The sequence below is a fragment of the Sciurus vulgaris genome, assembly GCF_902686455.1.
Source record: "Sciurus vulgaris genome assembly, chromosome: 15".
Lineage (NCBI taxonomy): Eukaryota > Metazoa > Chordata > Mammalia > Rodentia > Sciuridae > Sciurus > Sciurus vulgaris.
Genome location: NC_136476.1, coordinates 88,381,107 through 88,394,963, shown reverse-complemented (window position 1 = coordinate 88,394,963; position 13,857 = coordinate 88,381,107). Strand labels below are relative to the sequence as shown.

At 55.1% G+C, this 13,857-nt stretch overlaps 1 long non-coding RNA gene across 1 annotated transcript; it reads right to left on the bottom strand.

Annotated features, from left to right (window-relative positions):
• Positions 1–1,155: 1,155 nt before the first annotated feature.
• LOC306644613 lies at positions 1,156–8,036 on the bottom strand. The gene is made up of 3 exons (XR_013759422.1): positions 7,387–8,036; positions 6,848–7,354; positions 1,156–2,019 (listed from the first exon to the last, which is right to left on the bottom strand). It is a non-coding gene; the product is annotated as an uncharacterized lncRNA (long non-coding RNA).
• Positions 8,037–13,857: the final 5,821 nt, after the last annotated feature.

The following is a 13,857-nucleotide window of genomic DNA, read 5'->3' as shown; positions in this document are numbered from 1 at the left end:
AAATTAAAATGTGAAAAAAATGCCATGTATAATAGCACCAAAATCCATAAAATATTTAGGTACAAATCTAACTAAGCATGTACAAGATCTTTATATGAAACACCAATGAGGGAAATTGAAACCTAGGTAAATGGAGAGATATACCATTTTTATAGATTGGGGGACTATACTTAATATGAACATTTCTCCCAGAATTTGAGAGTTAATATAATTCCAATGGAAATCTCAGGAGAAATGTCTATAGAAACCAACAAGCTGATTTTAAAATCCATGAAAAGGCAATGGACCTAGAAGAGCCAAAATATATTTAAAAAAAACAACAACCCACAATTAAAAGACTTGGATGACTCACACTCTCTGATTTTAAGACAAACTTTAAAGCTACACTAATCAAGATAGTGTGGTACTAGCAAAGGACAGTGGGAACAAAAAAAAAATGGAATTCAAAATGGACCCCAATTATATGCTTAACTGATTTGCTAAATTGTATATACAATTTTTTATGTATATACTCAATTGATTTTTCACAAAAGTGTGAAATAATTCAATTTGGAAGGATACTCTTTCATATAAAATTCAGGAATCATTGGACATTCCTATGCAGAAAGAGAAAAGAAGAAAGAAGGGAAGAAAGAAAGAAAAACAGACTTAATTCATACCTTACATCTGATACAGAAATAAACTCCAAATGGAAGATTGAGTCCTACAGTCCTCGCTACTTGAGAGGCTGAGACAGGAGGATTGCTTGAGCCCAGGAATTGGAAACTGCAGTGCACTCTGCCAATCAGGGGTCTACGCTGGGTTTGGCATCAGTGTGGTGACTTACCAGGAGCAGGGGACCACCAGGTGGCACACCCTGATCAGTTGTGGGATCATGCCTGTGAACAGTCACTGCACTCTAACCTGGGCAACCTAGCGAAACCCCATCTCTTGTTAAAAAAAAAAGGAAAAGATGGAACCAACTTTTATATTTAAAACCATAAAGTTTCTAGACAAAAAGAGGCAAAAAAAAAAAAAAAACCTCTATGATCTTGGTTTTGGCAAACATTTTTTATATCTGACAATAAAATCACAATTCATTAAAAATTTGGTAGATTAGACTACCAGCCTTAAAAAAAATCTAAACTCTAAATGGAAAGACAATACACAAGGTTTGAAGAAAATATTTTCAAAACACGAATCCGAAAAAAGTGTTATATCCAGAATACATAAAACATTCTCACAACTCATTAGTGAGTAAACAAGGCAAATAAAAAGTGGGCAAAATATTTGGACACTTCATCAAGAGAATATATGTGCATGCCAAATGAGGACATAAAACATGCTTAATGTGGTTAGTCACAGGTAAGTGCTGAGATGAGACACCGCAATGCGTACATGACTTCTTAAAAACTGGTTCTAGGGACTGGGGATGCAGCTCAGAGGTGGAGCACCTGCCTAGCATACACCAAGCCCTGGGTTCCATCCTCAGCATCTCGTAAAACAAAAGCAAAAGCAACTGGAAGTCCTGAAAAGGCCAAAGATCGGTGAGGATGCAGAGCAAATGGTGCTCCCAGACGTTACGAATGGGAGCCCAAGATGGCGCCGCCACTCTGGGAAGAGTCCGTCTGTTTCTTGTGAAGTTAAACATATACTTATGATGTGACTCAGCAGTCCCACTCCTCCGTGTTCACTCAAGATAAATCACATGAGAATCTGTGAATTAGTGTTTACAACAGCTTGGTTTATAATTGTTCCAAACTGGAAACGACTCAAATATCCTTTAAACCGTGGTACACGCAAGCAGTAAAATACTACTCAGCAACAAAAATGAATGAGCTATTGATACGTGCAAGATTATGAATGAATTCCAAACGAATTAGGCTGACTAAAAGCCAAACCCAAAGACTGGTTTACATCTTAGAGCTGAAATCACATCCTGAGCTGGGTGTAGTGTGCACACCTGTAATTCTAGCAACTCGGGAGGCTGAGGCAGAAGGGTCACAAGTTCCAGGCTAATCTTGGCAACCTAGTGAGACTCTGTCTCCAAATAGAAAGGAAAAAGGATGGGGCTGTAACTCAGTGGTACATCCATCAATCCCCAGTACATCACGCCCACGACTGCTCACACACATATAACATTGTAGAAAAGGCAAAAATATAGAGGCAAAACATAGATCAGTGCTTGCCAGGGGCTGGAGCTGGGCACAGATTTACCACAGAGGGGTCTGGGAAATCCCGAAGGTGGATATTGCTCTACATCTTGATTATGGTGCTGATCACATGACCATTTCAGTTTGTCAAAACACACAGAGCTACATATCAGAAAAGAGTGGGTTTTACTGTGGATAGCTATATGTTGAGAAACCTGACTTTAACAGAATCAATTTGGGAGAATTAATGTCTTCATAATGTTGAGTTTACTAGATCATGGCCATGATCCATGCCCCCCAATTTTTTGGGTCTTCCTTAATGTTTATTAATGAAGTTATATAATTTTTTCTAGAGATTTTTTTACATACTCAACTAGACCAATTTCTAGGAACCTGGCATCTTTTGATGTTGTGGAAGTGGTATTATTTAAATTTTTGTCACTGGGGATTGAATACTGGGACCTTGTGTACGCTAGGCAAGTGCTCTACCCCTGAGCTACACCCCCAGTCCTAAATTTTGATTTTATTCATTTAGTATCATTACATAGAAATAAATATTTTATATGTTGATTTGATATCCAACAACCTTATTAAACTTTTAGTAATCATAATCATTGACCTATATAGGTTATTTTAGATCTATGTATACAATCATGCTATCTTTGAAAAATGATAGTTTCACCTTTGGATTCCTTGTCTTTACACCTATTATTTCTTTTTCTTACTTTATTGCACTGGCTACTGCTGCTATCACAATGTGGAATAGACATGGTGAGGGGAGTCCCTTGCCTGGCTTCCAGTTTTGGAGGGAGAGTCTTCCACACTTGTCCGTTACGGACGAGGAGTGCTATCTTCCTGTGGGTACTCTTACATCAAGGAAGTTCTCTTATTTCCACTTTGCTAAGAACAATTTTAGTGTTAATTTTGGGTGGATGTTCACTTTTCTCAAGTCTTTGTATGTGTGGTAAGATTCTTGTTTGCTCTTTCTTCTTAAGGTGGTGGATTACACTGGTTGCTTTTCTAATGACAGTAAAATCTGTATTTCTGATATGAAGAGAAATCTTTAATGATAAGCTGTCCTTTTTATTGCTGGAGTCAGTGTATTTGTGTATGACCATCTCCATATCTATTCTTCTCTGTCCAGGGCTGGGACTACAAGGTCCCTGAGCTGTAAAATCTAAGTTGGTCCCCGCTCTTTTCCAACCTTGGTCCTTGAATGTGAGGACTTTGGTCCCTCACTCAAATCCTGCCTGAGTTCTCCCATACGTTTATTTTAGAGCTTGATTTCCAATTCATGCTACCCTTACAAAAGGACTGAGGCACATCTGGTCTTTGTTTTCTGGTGAAGTCTACAGGTCTGGGATCACGGTTCTTATGCCTTTAGTGGGACTTAGAGGTTGCGTCACCCAGTCCTTGGGCTCTCTTATGGAAGTCCTGTTTAAGCTACTGACTAAGTTTGTGTCGTGATTCCAGGACCAGTTCTTCTTTGTCTGTTAGTTTTCCATTTCCTCTTGAATTTGGCTCAATGTGTCACTTGTTTATTTATTCTGAAGAACTGGCCCCTTTCGTCTAACTCCATATAATTGTCAAATGCATTGGTGTCTTATTCACTCTATTTATTTTTGGTACTGGGGACTGAACCCAGGGGTGCTTAACTACTGAGCTACATCCCGTTGCCCTTTTTACTTTTTATTTGTGACAGGGTCTAAGTTGCCAAGGCTGACCTGGAACTTGTGAGCCTCCTGCCTTAGCCTCCCGAGTAGCTGGGGTTACACCAGGTGTGGCCCCACACCTGGTGACTTCCTTTCCACAGATGTTAGATTTTTGCCGGTGTCTTTGTGGAACCCAACCATCATGGTTTCGGGGTCTCTGCCTATCGCCACGCAAGGTCGATCCTTCCCTCTCCACGTCTTTGTCCCGGGGTGGAGGCTGTGGGCTTGCTTCGACTGCCCCTACCTCTTCCACTCTTCTTCAGGTCCAGCCCTGACCACTGTCTAACATCTGTCCCTGGGCCCTGGCTGGCATGTGGTGACAAAGTAGCCTTTCTGCCTTGGGGACAGTGGGCACAGCAGACCCGGTTGGGAAGGAAGAGGTCACCTCCTCAGCTGCAGTGCCTGTAGCTCACCCTCAGTCAGGGCTGCCCGACACTTCCCTTGTCCCTTGCCCCACTGGACGCGGGTCCCACTCCCACAGGGAGTGCCGGGTGTCCAGGTTGTGGTGTCCGTCCCTGGCGCCACTGCTGTGCTCGTGGGGGGGCAGGTCTTGCTTTGGTCCCTGCGGGCCCTGTGTCCCCTCTTTTCTGCACCTGGCCCTGCCCTGTGTGGGGCGGTGTGCCTGCAGGCCTCGGGGTCACAGAGCCCTTCCTTTGGAGAGGGCCCGTTCCCTTCCGGGCCGTCCCTCTGGGGACCGAAGGCCTCCTGGTGTTTTCTGGGCGGCAGCAGTGCCTGGGCTGAGGGAGTTTCACGACCTGCCATGTGGGCACTGTGGGCATCACAGGATGGGCGTGGTCCCAGAGAGCCCTCTGGTCACCCTCAGTCTCAGGGCCTTCTTGCCGCTGCCCTCTGACTGTGACCTTCCTGCTCTGGCCTCCTATGCAGGGTGACCTCCCTTGCCTTCCTGTTTCGGCTTGGACCCGCTGCTCAGAGGCTGGGCAGGTGCCCCCATGCTGCGCCCTGGCACTCGAGTCTGCCTTCAGGGCGTCATCAGCCAGACCTGGCGGCCAGCCCCCCAGGACTGCTTCAAACCAGGCCCCTCACCAGCTGGCCTCACTCCTTTCCCCATCGCTGGGCACCTGGCCCGGGAGCCTGCTCTGCCCCTCCTGGCAGCTGCTCGCTGCTCCCTGCTCCCCACCCTCCCTGAAGGGCGTGCAGAGGCTCCAACTTGGAATGTGCACATCTCTTTGAGAGGTCTAGCCTGACTTCCTGTTTGAAGACTTTCTAAGTTTATGGAATTTCAGAAATGCTCTGTTAATAAGAGCAGAGGTGACCTTCGACCCCCCTCCCCCCACATCCTGTAATAGGAAGCCAGAGATTGGCTTCTGCCCCACCTACCCCAGGGGCAAGGAAACATCCCTGGGAGAAAGACCCTTGCCTTCTGCCCTCTGTCCTCAGTCTGGAAAGTTCTGTGCCCTCCCTCGGCGGGGTGGACAAGTAAGACAGGCAGACCTCTGGACTCCTAATAAGGACCAGAGCTCTTCAGGGACACGGGTGGGTGCCCCCCACAGGATGCCCCTCAGGGAGGTGGAGCTGGTGGGAGGCAGGCGCCTCCAGCACGCGGGTCTGGCCCTCCATGTAGGGACCCTCAAATCCTAGTCTCCACCGGGAGGGCGGTGGAGAGGCGCCAATTTAAGAGTTTTATTTACCTTGAACCACTCAGCCAAGCAGACACATTATTTAGGGACTAGAATAAAAAGCCATTCACTTTACTTCAATTGACCATTAGTTCAATTTGCGTGTTAGTGCAGGTAATTACTCCAGTAATAACACACGGTGATCGTCGCTGATTGGGAGGCGGCCGGCTCCGTGTTAATGCCGCACGCCATATATACTAATTACCCATGTGTTACCATGGTTATTTGCACGGACGCCGTGCTAACGACACCCTGGAAACATAAAGCGATAGCGGGTTTTGAATTAAATCTTTGTGTTCTCTTAGAGCTAAAAGTGCATTTCACATAAAATAATCATGAATAAAATGAGATCATCTTGGCGGAGTTGCCAGGAAGCTGATTAACTGAACTGCATAAATGTGACTTTACCCCACTCTGGAGTGGAGCTCCCAGCCGTTGTGGGGTTGCTAGGCAACGCCCCAAGATTACATCACTCACACAGGCCCCACTGCCGGCGATGTCATTGTACATATTTATAGCGCCTCCACAGAGAGGTGTGCATTACAGAGAGACGTTATTTTTCTCCCGGATGATGGGTATGAATGGCCGGCAGGCCGCCGAGGACTGTGGGGAAAGAGGGTTTGGGAATACCTGTGTGACACTCTGGGGTGTGCTACACACCGTTTCCACCAGGTCACGTTAACGGGTGTAAATGCAAAGGAGCACGTCACATGGGGGAGCGATCCGAGAGCTTGGCACCTTCCTGCCTGTGGAGGGCCTCTGGATGTGTGCCAGGCCTGGGGTGGGGCAAGGGAGCACCACCCCGACGGGGAAGAGCCTCCACCCCTGCACCGCGCTCCACCTACGGCTGGCACCAGGACGAGGAGCTACCTGTCCAGGAGGCTTCGAGGGATGCTGCAGGCCAGCAGGGCGAGGGGGGAGGCCTGGCAGCCCAGACCCGTGGTCAGGTCTGCGAGCCTGCTGGGCTGGGCTCCGGCTGCTGGGAGCGCACATGGGGCTCTGGAGGGACCCCTGGGAAGGAGGCCCGTGTGGAGCTGAGGAGGAGCCCGCCGGGAGGCCCGCCCCGGCCCGGCCTGGGAAGACGCCTGGACTTTTCCTGGGCAGAAGGGGCGACTGGCTTCCCGGAATATCACTCCTGTGGCTTCAGCAGGACAGATGAGGGGCCGGGGTGGGTGTCAGCGCCAAAGTTGGGGTCAGTCTCCCTCCCTGCAGGCTCATTCCCGCCCCCTCCACCAGGCCGCCCTGCCCACCCCACCCTCTCCAGCCTCTTTCCTGGTGGCGCCCCCTTCCCCACACCCGTGAAACCAGCAGGTTTGGTGGCCGTCCAGCCTCCCCTCCCCAAACGGCACCTCCCTGCATTCTGCACCTGCTCGGGCCTCCCAGGGCCTTCCCTCACGTGGTGGGCGCCTGCCCGGTCTCTGCTCCACCTTCCTGGCCTCCGGGAGTCTGGGCTTTCTGCCCCACTGTGACCTGACTGTGTCCATGTGACCGTGGCTCCTGCGTGCCTCCATTCCGCTCTGGCCTGCGCCCAGGGGTCTGCGGACGTCTGTGAGCCCACTGCCCACTCAGCAGTCCACATGGTACCTTCTGGAATCATCACGTAAGGCTCCTTGACCACTTGAGACTGGCTGTCCAGACCTGAAACCTGGTCTGCCCTCGTGAATCAGGCTGTTCCTTGAATGGCCCCTGGTCCGTGCCACCTGGTCATGCTGACCCTGTGGCACTCTCCTGGACACTCGGGACACTGTCCTCGGCCAGGTCCCTCTCTCGGGCTGGCTCCTGTCTGAGGCCTTTGCCCTGCTGTTCTCCCAGAACCCTGGTGTCCTCACACTGACCGCCAGGCTCTCTGCTCCGTGGCAGTCCTCAGGCCTGCCTGCCCCGTCCTGCGCCTGGGCCTGCGCCTGCCTGCCCTGCGGGTGGCGTCCCTCACGTTGGTCAGGAAGGCGTTCTGCATTTGCTTAGGAAGTTCCTGATTTCCTCCTGGACAGGCGCTCCGCTGAAGCAGCATATCTCTGTCTCGTTCATATCGAGGTTCAACGTGGGGTAGTCAAACTGGTGACCAACTGGAGCTGGTGTGTGACAGGTGACAGGCGGGAGGGCTGGACCTCATCAGCCCAGTCCCGTCCTCTGGGCAAAGCAGGACAAAGACCCTTTCCCCCACCTGGGGGGTGGTCTGTGTCCTTGTGGGTGGCTCAGTGGTGGCTCTGTCCTCGGCACCCAGCAGGGCTAGAAGGAGTGGAATGGCACCTGGACTTCCCGAGGGGTCTCGCTCGCCAGGCAGAGGACTCCAGGACGTGCCGCAGAGGAGGCCTGTGGAGGGGCTGATGGGGGCCTCGGCCCCCGGGCCTGCAGTGGGCGTCCTCCAGCCTTGGGGCTGGGGTCCCGTGGGCACATGCTTCCTGTAGCATCAGCAGTAGGCTGGCTCTTGGGGTCAGGGCTTGTCAAGTCTGAGGGGTCAGGACCAGAAGGTGGAGCGTCCTCAGGCCCCTCGGGAGGGGCTTTGGGGGGAGGCTGGCTCTGTGGTTGAGATGACGAAGGGCTGGGAGGACAAGTGACTCTCCCAGCCTGTCATCGCCCTGGGTCTCAGGGCTCATGGCTGTGATGCCCGGCCCTGCGACCTGGCCCCTTGTGCCTGGCCTCTCAGTCCCAGTGTAGGTGACACTTGTTTGGCAGCGCTAGGGATGGCACCAGGGCCTTGTGCGTGCCAGGCAGGCACTGTACCCCTGAGCCGCATCCTCAGGACGTTTTTAAAAGCCAGATCTCTATGTTGCCCAGGCTGGTCCTGAGCTCCTGCCTCAGCCTCCTGCCCTGCGGGGACGTGGGCCTGTGCTACCTCGCCCGGCTCAGTCCTGCATCGCACGCCTGGCCAAGAGCCGCTGAAAACAGTATCGGAGGGGGCGGGGGCGGGGAGACCCAGGACCGCATGTGTGGGAGGCCGTGCAGGAGGACGTGGACCTGGGGGGCACACGGGCACAGTGGGGTGACTTGTGGCAATGGGTGGAGGGTCCCCAGAGGTCCTGGTTTCTCTTGGGGCTCGTCTGAGTCTCCTTGTCTCAGGGGACAAGCATCTGGGCTCCCAGACCAGGAAGTGCAGCCCACGTGGGGAGACCAAGTCTGCTTCTCAAGGTCACTCCAACCAGTCTGAGGGGCAGCAGCCGGCTGCCACCACCAGGACTTCACCAGACGGACCTTCACACACCCAGAGTGGCAGCAGCAGGGACTGACCGGGAGCTGCCCTGCACCTGCTTCCTGTTTGGGTGCCCATGGCAGAAGGCCTTGTCACATCCAGGTCCAGTCTTGGGACAGGGATGAGGCCCAGGACGGGACGAGGAGGGAGGTGGGATGTGCGAGCACAGCGCCATTTCAACCCTTCCCAGCCCAGCCTTCTGTCAGGAGAGAGGGATTTTCATCTTTTCATCACTTTCTAAGGAGGAGTAGGAAATAACTGGAACACCAGGACGTGACCCCACGGTCAGTCCTATAATCAGGAAACGGGCCTCTGGGGCTCCTTTGGGGTTTGGGTCCTGGCTCCACCACCTGGTAGCTGTGTGACCCTGGGACAGCTGCTTTGCCTCTCTGTGCCTCTGTGTTCTGGTCTGAGGGTGGGGTGACCATACCCTGCCCCTGGTTGCTAGAGGCCAGCCTCAGCAGGCCTGGAGCCAGCAGCCCTGGCGTTGTGCCCCTGCCAGACCCCGAGTAAGCTGCCTGTCCCTCGGGAAGTGGTGCAGGTGTAGCCTGGGGAGTGGGCCTTTCATTGTCTTGGGGCCCTTCCCTGTGCTTGCAGGAGAAGCAAAGAAGAGCTCCTGAACCCGGAGAGGTGGAGGTAAGCAGAGGACCACACAGGGAGGCAGGGCGGGCTCCCAGGTGACCCGTGGTCCCCAGCCTGACCCAGCCCTGGGGTGCTGGGCAAGACAGAGGGGACTCAGCCTGGGGGGCCTGGGCCTCACTTCCAGCTCTGCTGAGAGGTGTTGTGGGACCCTCTGGGAGGGCGGGCCGTGTAGGAAGTCCACCCCTGCTGGAGGGTGGACAGCCCACTTGTATCATCAGCCCGTGGGCAGAAGAGCTGACCAATGGCTGGTTGGAGGGCTGGGGTTGCCGACCTCTGTGTGTGTGAGTGGGCAGCTGCCCATGGGCCTTTCGTGAGCCATGGACACTGGTGCAGTCCTCCTGCCAGGCTTCCCAGCTGAGGGTCACGGCTTGACCTTGATCTTGACATGTGGGCAGTGTGAGACCAACCAGGCGCTGTCCGTCAGGCCACCTGTCGAGGGGCCTGGAAGGTCTGCAGATCTTGAGGGGGGCTGGCCTCCTGCAGGGGACCCCACTTCTCATTACGGGCTAGAGCCAAGCCTCCTGGGGAGTGGGGATTTCTTAGCTCTTGAGGGTTCCCAGGCCCTAACCATGAGGGGCAGGTGGTCTGCAGCCAGCGTGGACAGACAGACGGACATCAGGGTGCACAGACGCCCCTGTGGCCACCCTGCGCTCGCCTGCTCGTGGTCATTTCCCTAACACCTGATTTTTCTTTAGGAAAGTGCACAGACTCTGAGCTGCCCAAGGTCATGGGGCTGCAGGGGAGCTGAATGAGGCCATTGCGCTGGCCTCTAATGTCCCTGCGGCCGCAGCGCCAGCTGCCTCCATCAAGCATTCGGGACACTCCAATTTCCACCTGTCCCGCGGCGATCGTATCAGGGCCTGAGTGATCTTCTCACAGCGGGCAGCAGACGCACAGGCAGTGAGCTGGCCGCCCCCACAGCCACCCTCTGAGCCCAGCCGTCCCTTCCCTTGGGAACAGAGGGATGCCCCAGCCGAGGCCATCAGGGCTGAGAAATGGCTGTGTGGAGCCAGCTCCCCACAACTCACCGTCGCCCAGGCGAGTTCAGGCTGGGGACACGGGCCGCTCCCTTCTTTGGCTGGAAGGGCTGGGGCCAGGACAGGTGTAGCCCTGAGCGTTACCTGCATGGGGGTGGGTGGATGAGGAGAGGCAGGGCCCAGAAGCCCCTCTCAGGCATCCTCAGGCATCCATAGCCTCAGTCACCCTGTTTATAAAAGGCCTGTGATTCTAGAAGATTGGTGGCAGCTGAGGGTCACAGTGGCCCCTGGCCTCCTAAGGCAGGAGCTGAGGGTCTGACTGCCCGTGGTTGACAAATGGCTCAGCCTCAGGTCACTGAGTTGCCTCCCAACCCCACGTCTGCACACAGCAACGCATTTGCAGAAGGCTTTGCTGTGGAGCAGGGCTGGGCTGAGGGCCCCTGGGATGTGGGTCTTTCTTAGAACCTGGTCAGAAGTCCCTCTCTTGGGGAGTGGAGAAAAAGTCCCCGCCTGTCCCTGCCACAGGGACTCCTGTCCTGGCAATGCAAAGGCAGGACCCCACGCGCCCTCTGCCACTCCTGCGGACTCGAAGGCAGCGCCGCTCCCTAGGGCAGAGCTTCAGCCCGCAGCTTGGTCCCGGGAGCCTGGAGGCCCAGGCGTGGCCAGGCCGTGGGACGCTGTCTTGTGTCTGCGCCGCGGTTCACGGTGGAAGGCGTCCTTCCTCGCCTCGCTCAGGGTGCTCCGCCGAGTCCCTCTGAGCCTCGCTGTGCCTGGAGCTCACGGGGTGGGGTCTCCTCCCACAGTGGGCAACGTGGGGCCCTCAGTCCCGCCACAAGGGCCCTCCCAGAAGGGACAGAGGCACGCCTGGGCTGCAGGGCAGAGCTCTGCTAGGGGTGCGCCTCCCCGGGGAGTTTCACCAACTGAGCAAAGGAAGCAACAGGAAAAGTCTTTCCAGCAGAAAGGATTGAGCTCCCGGAGTGGAGGACGGAGGGTGAGGAGCGGGAACCTCAAAGCCAGCCGTCAGGTGCAGAAATGCTAACGGGCTGACCAGCATCGTCTTCCTTCAAGAGGAGGTGCCCCTTTGCTCCTCTGCAGCCCCGTGGGTGTCCGAGGGAGGCCCTGGAGGGCCTGTTGCCTCACTTCTGCAGGATGCAGCCGTGCCTGCCCCAGCGGGGGTCTCAGGCTCAGGACAGGCCACACTTCTTCTCGCAGCTTCTCGCAGAGGCATCTCTGACCGGCTTGCTCCTCCTGGAGGACGTGCCTTTTGCTGTGGCCCTGATGTCGCACTGCTGCTCACACTGGGTCCCGTGCCCCCAAAGCCTGTTTTCCTCGACCAAGCTGACCACCACCTGTAAGTGGCCTTCCTTCCTGGCAGGCTCCTCTCGCCTCCTGGAGGCTCCAGCATGTGGTCAGGGGGAGAAGGAGCCAGCCCGGCAGCCACATCCCAGGGACTGCACTCGTTCTGGGCACATCCGGAAGATCCTCACTTCAGTGCTGAGAAAACCAAGGCCAGGACAGAGGTTCCCGCCTGGGCTGCACTAGAGATGCCCCACGCCCACCCAGGCAGCCCTGGAGCAGCCTGTCAGTGTCCCTGGTGCGGCCATCCCAGGAGACGTGGTGGCAGGCTGGGCTACGGATTGGCGGGGGGCTCTCACCCTGAGTCCAGGGTGGTCTGAAATGAAACTCAGACAACACCGCTCATCTCACACATGATTTTGGGAACACACACACACACACACACACACACACACACACACGCCCTGATTGTAGTGTAAGGAATTAAAGGGAAATCACTGATAATAAAATAACACATATTTCAATATGCAAATGCCTGGCCCTCTCCAGTAGAATCCCTCCAAGACTTGCCCAGGTCATCAGATCCCTGTGCCCATCCCACCTGCAAACAGGCACAGAAGAGCCGGGGGTTCCAACTCAGGAAATTAGAAGTCACCTGGCCATTTACCTGAATGCCTGGTCTGCTGGGCACTATCTGCAGGGCTGGCCTGGGTGTCACTGAATGTTATCACAAAAACCCAAAACCACTTTTCCTGAATTTCCAAAATGCCCCTTGGGCTGGAGCCACTGGTGATGAGCCACCTGACGTACCCTGGTGACGGCACACATTCTGGGGACACGAGGAGCCTGCAGGGAGGAACAGCTGCCCAGGGCCTGGAGGGTCTCCCCGTAAAGCTTCCTGCCTGTCATGTGTCTGAAGGGCTGGGGAGTGGACAGGGCATCCAGTGCGTCCAGTGGAGAGGCCAGGGCCAGGGCCTCGAGCAGAAGTTCTTGTCCCAGGCTTGAACAGCTCTAATGATGTTTGAACACAGCGTTTGTGTTTTCTATTTTGAGACAGGGTCTTGCTAAGTTGCCCAGTCCAGTCTTGAACTTGCGATCCTCCCACCTCAACCTCCTGAGTGGCAGGGGCTCTAGGCCTGCTACTTTGTTTTTAAAAAGCAAAATTAAACCATGTGGAAGTTTAAAGAGGGTCCGGTTCCCAACTTCACTAGCTCAGCTCCAAGGGCCAGGCAGGGCCTTGCAGGGGCCTGTCTCTGGGGGCCTCTGTGGCCGAGGGATTTGCCTGCCCAGTGTGGACTAGGGAAGGAGGGGGTCTCAGAGACCCCAGACCTTCGCAGCCCCCTACACACTGGTCAGGGTGTGGCTTTTGCTGCTACTGGGCCAATGTCTGGCAGACCCCGAGCCCAGGAGCCTTGGGGAGAAGGGGTGCCTAGCTGGCTCAGCACACCGGGCACACCTAGCTGGCTCAGCACACCTGGACCACCAGGACCTGGCCTCACAACCCTCTATGGGTCCTGTGGGTGGGGGTGTCATGAAGCCCCTGCAAGCCGCCCGCATGGCTCCAGCTTTGGTGGAAACTTCTTGGGGTCCCTATGCTGGGCTGGGGGTTGCAGCCTGCTGGCTCCTTCAGGCGGTCACACGGATGGGGACTGCCTGCCTGCCCTCCTTTCAGAACGCCTCACTGCCTTGCTGCTTCTCTCTCCAAGACGTCTTTCAAGGTCGCAGGACGGAGTTTGTTCCATGACGGGGTGGGCAGCTGCTCTTGGCCCTTTCCTGTGCCAGGACTTCTCAGGTGTGTTCTCCGTGGCTGGGGCAGCCCAGGCGGCTGGAGCTCAGCTGGCCCCTCACAGACCTGGACACCCGGGGGTGAAGGGCCGTGTCTCCTGGCAGACCCCTTGCCGTCCCTGCCCACTCCAGCACCCCCACTCGGCCATGACCCTCCTTCTCCTTCAGGGTGAGACCTCCCCGTGCCCTCTCCCTGTCACTGGGACGGGTGACGTCCGCCTGGTTTGTCGGGCTGGGATGGCCGCCGGCCCTGCATGGAGCTTATTGCATTTGGTGCGAGTGGCTCAGATTTGCTGGGTTATTGGCTCATTTTTCATTTTGCATCTGTAGTAACCAGACTTGGAAATGAAAAGTCGTGCGTTGCCTTAACTGTGATGGAAAAGGGTCGCCGTGACGCCTGCAGATCCCAGGGGGAGGTGGGAAGGCAGCTGAGCCCAGGAGGCCGGAGCCCAGCCGCCAGCCTCTGCCTCGGGGGGCACGCAGGGAGGG